Here is a 7649-nt window from a genome sequence, read left to right as displayed (position 1 = left end):
TGCCAAAAATATTATAATAGAGTATTTAGCAGATTCTCTACTCAGTCTTGTGCAAACTGAAGACAGTGCCAAACAAATGTTTAAAAATTTAGACACTATGTATATGAGCGGGAAAGTGTCGCTACACAACTATTATTAAGGAAACAGTCATTAACATTAAAACTTCAAAGTGATGCACCGTTAATAAAACATTTCACAATTTTTGAAAATTTGATTTCTGAATTATCAGCAGCGAGTGCAAAATTGGAAGAAATCGACAAAGTGTAACGACCATGGAACCTAAGTTCAGTTTGTTACAAGCGCTAGAAAGGTAACGAGCGGCTTTTACCCACTAACGACTCGTTTTCGCAAATAAAGATTGTGGGATTCGTGTGGTGTGCGGTTAAGGAATGAAATCCACAGGTCAATATCTTTCAACAATTAGATTTATTCAATAAACGATAAGAAATAAAACTAACAAACAACAATAACAACAAAATAAAGAAAAGTATATAGATTATAAATGATTAATTAGAATTGTAGCGGCTAGCTATAAATTTGTAAATTTTGTAAATAGCTTGTTAACGTGCAAACGGCTAGCACGGTTTATGACAGGGACGACAGCGGAACTGTTTTTGAGGAAACCGTTTTAGAATTTTTAGTGAAAGCATGACCGTACTGAAAATTTTGCCAACGGTCTCAACAGTAAAACGCTTAAGTGTCATAAACCCTGGGTTTCCCTGTGGGCCTGCATCAAGAGGTCAAGCGACCATCGGCTGGCCGCGTAGCTGACCTAGGGCCCGGGGAAATTCCGCTGCGTTGCCACCTTTACCAGCAAACGCACCCCGTCAAATCGTACCCCCGCTTCAAGGAAGCGTGCTTCGGGCATAAGAGGGAGGTCGTACGATTTGGCGGGATTTAGGTTTTCTGTTATTGGTTAACCCCACCTATTCAGGGGTTGGCTTAGGAAAGCATAGGTTTTAAAAAACGAGAAACTCTAGCTAAAAGATTAGATAGTTGAGAGTTCGCATCGTAATCTTGCAAGTTTCGGAGAAACAAGATATACGCGCCTTTAATAAAGCCAACAGGGAAACGCAATACTTGTGATTTTATTCGAACACGCAACCCACTACCTAAAGAATAAAGAATTAAATAGCCTTTGAAATAATAATAATAATAGAAATAATAGAACTTGACAAATTAAACAATATGTAATAGATAATTGTGAATTTAACGAAATGAAACTCGCTGGTTAATACTTTATATTGGATCGTACTTAAGTCTGATCTCTGATAAAGCTAACTTCGCTTCTGGGTCATTCCACGCCAAATCGATCACTTTTGGAAGTCACCATCTCCGATTTTGCTCTAATCGAAATATGTTGTAGTCCATGTGAAATTAAGGGGGGGGTTTAAGTTATCATTTTACCGGTTTCGAATTTGTTAATGAATGACAGGTCGTCAAAGTTTGCAATTTTTGCCCGTTTTGGCGAAAATGGAGTCCACTTGGGAATTTTTTTCTCAGAAACTACTGAACCGATTTAGCTAAATTGTTTTTTGTTTTATTCGTGAAGGTTTGGGCTATTTTAAAATATTTTTTTTAACTTTGTCAATTTGTTATAAAATGTTGAAAAATTTAAACAAATTCTTTTTTTGCGTTTTTCTCAATGAGGGGCGTAAAGGGTTAAAATTAAAAAAAAATATGGTCATATTCTTTGAAGCTTCCCCTTTAAAATGAGCCCTTCAGAACGATGGAGCCTCGAAAATTGACGTCTCTACAAGCTGGAAACGGACGCGGGGTACCCCCATTTCACATAGGCGAGTCGCGCTTTCAGCTATATATGTATTAGTCTTTCTTGGCGCTAAGTATAGCTCTCTCCCAAAGGAGTTTCAGATACGAGATCGTTTGAACGGGGAGCCTGCGTTAGCTATCTGCTGAAATAACCCACGACCAAGTATCCAAATGGCGTATACCTGCTTGACCAATCAAATATCAAGATTCGTTGCGACTCTTGGTAGCGAAAACTGTTCCGTTTCTATTTAGCAATGAGACTTGTATCGTGCGCGACTTCGAAGACTGTTCTGCTTGTAGACGGGTTTCGCTCGCGCTTTTATGCTCGCAGGTTCGCCGAATTCTTGGAATTTCTGTGACGTCAGAACATCTAAATTTTCATATAAATTCTTTATTATACATTATTTATAAAATCGAACGATTTAATTATATTTTAAATGTCGCTCTTCAATTAATAGCTAACATTTCGATATTAAAATAATAGTATAATGGTGTTTTAGCGATAAATACATTTTCTGTCCTTTTCTAATCAACTGCGCACAAATTCTACGTGAGTTGGATCTATTCCGATTTACAGCTTTTTAGTTTAAGGAAATAATTTTGGTTCCGGCCATGAATAGTTTAGCACTGGTTGATTTTACTGGTTGGAATAGTATCTCTATCCTTTTCTAGGATTAGCGCTGATCTCAAGGATTTCGGGGCGAGCATCTCGGCACGTAGGCACATATCTTATTAGAATATTAGAATTAAAATAAAATAATACATAATCTTGTTTTAATCATTCTAACTTAATATTCAATTATTGGTATGAAAAATATTACCTACTCCAAATCTAAATCATGAGATAATTGTTATAAATGAATAAAACACATCACTCAATAAGTCTCCGGTCTAACTAAGAAAAACCAATTTTTTTTTAGAAATTCCACTTTAATCATCAATATACTTTCCTTCCAGTGTGATACATTGATTCCAACGCTCCTCTAACTTTTCAATTCCCTTTATATAAAACGATTTGTCGTTTGAGCCAAATTTCTTTCCCTGGAGCATTTTTTTCATATCTGCAAAGAGCCAGTAGTCGCTGGGGTTCAAATCTGGGGAGTACAGTGTGTGGGGAAACAATTCAAAACGTAATTCATTCAATTGATCCATCGTGTTCATCGACTTGTGACACGGCGCCATTACCTTCGTGAAACAGCAAACGCGGCACCCACTTTGGAAGCAATTTGCACATGCCCAAATTTTCATGCAAAATTGTGAAGACACTACCTTCTGATATCTTCAAGGCATCAGCTATCTCATACAACTTAAGTTTACGGCCCTTTAAAACTATTTTGTGGACATTTTTATGTTTTCCGGAACGACTGCTGATTTTGGGCAACCAGAGCGTTCAGCATCATCGGTGCTTGTATGACCGCGTTTAAATTCAGCATACCAGTCAATGATAGTTGATTTTTCTGGTGCAGATTCCCTATAATGCTTATGAAGTCACTTTATGGCTTCAACAGTATTTTTTCCGATTAAAAAACAGTGTTTAATCAACACACGAAATTCCTTTCTATCCATCGTCTTCAAAATTACGAAACTGGGGGTACTAAAATGACTGTAACTTCTAAACTATTGGTCAAAATACCATGAAATTTTGACACGTACTGTTTAAAGGTTAGTATTATTCGAAAATAACGTGGGTCTGTGGCGACACCTACTTCCGGCGGAGAGTGCATTTCCGCGCGTAGAGACACATTCTCTCGTGAAACGCTCAGGCGACTTGACGTGCTTTATAATTATTGAGTTTTACGTAAACCTTGCGATTTTCATAGTAGTGCGCGGAGCGTATTTACAAATTATTTAGCCCGCACAGTTTTTGTTATAAATAATTGTTATTAAATATATCTGTTAAATATAGTTACCAGTTTGAATACAGTGAACTTATTTACCCCTTTTCTCACGTCGGTAAAGTAGAGTTTCCTATTTACTGAAGCAGAACTCTACAGGTCTGTCACCAGTGTCGCCATATGTGTGTCAGACCGGGGACTTATTGTGTGACGTGTTATATATGTATATGTATATACTGGTTACCGACGGTCGAATCTAATAGAATCGGTAATTACATACGTGACCTATTGTCGGTAATTTGGCAACTACTGTCGATAATTATCTATTCCTATCGGTGGGTACAAGATTGTCGTGATGATAGTGGTAAAAAAAAAAGGTTTCCCCAGGGACGTTACAAAAGTGTCACATCTTTTATTGACATTACCTTTTTGCTACGATGGCATAATAACGGCAATAGAAACTTTGTCGGAAGATAATTTAACATTGGCATTCGTGAAAACAAGATTCTTAGATTACGAAGTGAAGTTAAATAGCGAGAACCGTGACACGGGTTTGAAAGTATTACAGGCCACAAGAGGACAATCATCAAAAGGCACAGTTTTGAAATATATAATGGTTCAAAGGAACAATGCAAAAATGTTCAAAATAAACCTTGGTTTCCAAAGAATAAAAATACAGTACAATTGACCAAAATAAAACTACTCAGACAACACAAGTAATAAAACCGTCTGCTTCCAAAGAATCACCACCTAGTACCTCAGGTTTTGCATTTATGATTGGAAATTATTCAAGTGAAACAATAGCAAAGGACAACAAAATAGTTTTCATCCTCGATTCTGGTGCATCAGACCACCTAATTAATCGTGAAGATTTAGCAAGGAACTTTACTGTTATAGACGAGCCAATAAAAATTTCCGTGGCGAAAAATGGAACATACATTGAAGCGGTCAAGAAGGGCTCGATGGAAGTTACAACCAACATGGGAATTCAAGGATCCATTGAGGATGTTTATTACTATCCAGATGTCCCGTATAATTTGCTATCCGTTCAGAAAATTCAGCAGGCCGGGATGACTATTACCTTCGACACAACCGGAGTAAAGATAAGTAAAAGTGGTAAAATAATTATGTCAGGTAAGCCACTAAATAACTTATGAAGTATTGAATTTGTAGTTAAAACAAATACGAGACATTCTGTTGCTAATATAAATATTTGTAATAAAGTTGATTATGATTTATGGCATGAACCATTAGGCCGTATTGGAAAACATAAATTTCTTGAATTAAAGAATAAAGAAATGTTTATAGATATAAAACAAATAGAAAAAGTAACTGTAAATGACAAATTGTGTGAAGCTTGTATAAATGGCAAACAAACTCGATTACCATTCAGAAGGGCAAAAGACAAAAGTTATGTAAAAAGACCGTTGTTTAATGTACAGGGTGTAACAAAATGTTTTGTCATGGCTTCACCAGCTGATTCTACAACTTTTAGTCGGTGAAGATCTGTAAAAAAAAGTTGCCGCAAAATTGACCTTGACGGAAAATTTCAAGGTTAAATTTTTTTTATTGCATCGTATAGTACTCACTCGATAAAACAAAAGTCTTAAAGGCACCATAGGTCGCAAATGAATCCTGCACTTGGAAAACAATGTTGAAAATTTCACCATTATTTTAGCGAATATTTCTTACGGTGTCACATTATATATCTGTAGTAGAGTATACTTAGATGTAAAATTTGACTTTCAGATAGTTCTAGCATGTTGTGACGCTTAGATATGCTCACAGGAATGCCAATAATCACAGTAGTTTCTGATCTCTTGTGTAGTGGATATCGTATAGTGAGTTATGGATACAAGAAGAAACAGAAGAAATTATTTCTATCGGTATAATGTTCGTCAAATGCTTCGTGCTATTGATGAAGCATTTGGGAATTATGCCTTAGCTCGCAACATATATCGGAATTATTTAGTTAATAGCGGACAGGGACATTCTCGAAATCTTCCTGATAGACGTGATTTTTAAAGACTTGAGGAACGCTTTCAAGACTTGGAAGTCACTATCAATCGTGGATATGGATGGCAGGACGACCGCACGTTCACTGGAGGAAAGAGGAGCGTATTATTGCACTTGCGTGTTATCGTTGAGTCCTCTATAGAGGACATGCACGTGCCAAAAGTGATACACGTGTCAGAAGGCAATGCATTCAAGGTCTTTGACCTGCTTCTAAGAGGTCTTAGGTTGCCGATATTGAGGACCTACGTCTGTCATCGGCTGAGGATCGGCGGTGGCCGATATCTAACTGCGCGACGAATTCTAAGAGTCGCGGATGTTATGGTTAACGATCGATGCCTTCTTCTTTGAGGATCACCAAAGGTGTCGTGTCTCGTGGCCGATGACCCGACGTCATGGTGCTGCGTGGCACGTGCATAGAGATTAGAGTATTCCTATAGAATCTGGCCACGGAGTGGGGAGGCAGGGATGCCTTTGGTAAGAGGACTGAGTTTGACCTCTCGGCACTTACCCCAGAATCTTCGTAGCGAAAAGATCGTTTTAATTGACATAGTTTTTAACATGCGTATGCTCATCCCGTTATGGGTTTACGCAATATTGCACGTCGGGTTGGTGTTTCTCATATGACTGTTCATCGTACTATTCGTGATGAAGGACTACGTCCATATCGTGTTCGGAAAGTGCAAGCACTTCAACGCCAAGATTACTTCATGAGACGAAAATTTTGTCGTTGGATGTTGAGAAAATTAGATCGCGATCTGCAATTTCTTGAGAATGTGTGTTTCACAGACGAAAGTAACTTTTCCAACACAAGTTACCAAAGCTCGCAGAACACTAGAATCTGGGCACGTAGAAACCCACACGCAATGATTCAAACATTTAATCAAGGCCGTTTCTCAATTAATGTGTGGAGAGGGATCATTGGGAACCATATTATCGGTCCAATTTTTTTCCATAACTCCTTAACCGGAACACATTACCTCAATTTTCTTCACACGCGATTCATAAGACAGTTGAGACAAGTTATACCACATCATAAACGTCATCAAATTTATTTTATGCATGATGGTGCCCCACCGCATTTTATTAGATCGGTACGTGAATTTTTATCAGAAATGTTCGGAAGTAGGTGGATAGGTCGTAGACCTATTTGAGCACCTCATTTGTGGCCGCCTCGCTCTCCAGATTTTACGCCTATGGATTTTTTCTTTTGAGGAACAGTAAAGAATCTGGTTTACAGGACAGGCCAACAAATTACAAGTATGGGACAATTGAAATTGCGAATAAAAAACGCTTTTCGCCGTGTGGTGCAAACTGCCAATATTTACGAGAATATTCGCAACAATTTAAAAGAAAGATTGAGGACGTGCCTACGCAATAATGGTGGACATATCGAAGCCGGTAATCAAGCACGATTGTTAAGGTGCATAAATGTCGTTCTATACTGTGGCAAAGAAGAAACCGCTCAAGACGCAGAGGACAACTCTAGAAACGGTTAACCTCGTTTTCCAAGTGCAGGATTCATTTGCGACCTATGGTGCCTTTAAGACTTTTGTTTTATCGAGTGAGTATTATACGATGCAATAAAAAAAATTTGACCTTGAAATTTTCCGTCAAGGTCAATTTTGCGGCAACTTTTTTTTACAGATCTTCACCGATTAAAAGCTGTAGGATCAGCTGGTGAAGCCGTGACAAAACACTTTGTTACACCCTGTACATTCAGACGTTTGCGGTCCTATCACTCCTTCGACAATAGATAATAAAAATTATTTTGTTCTTTTTATTAACGATACCTTCTTCATCAATCACTCATTATTGTGTTACATATCTCATTACGCATAAATCTGATGTATTTTCAATTTTTCGAGATTATGTTGCAAAGAGTAAGGCTCATTTTAATTTAAAGATTGTAAATTTGTATTGTGATAATAGGAAAGAATATTTGTCAAACGAAATGAAGAAATATTGTGTTGAAAAAGGTATTAGTTACCACTTAACAGTTCCACGTACTTCACAGTTAAATGATGTGTC

This window comes from Megachile rotundata, chromosome 2, assembly GCF_050947335.1.
Source record: "Megachile rotundata isolate GNS110a chromosome 2, iyMegRotu1, whole genome shotgun sequence".
Lineage (NCBI taxonomy): Eukaryota > Metazoa > Arthropoda > Insecta > Hymenoptera > Megachilidae > Megachile > Megachile rotundata.
Note: the sequence above shows the minus strand (reverse complement) of the source record.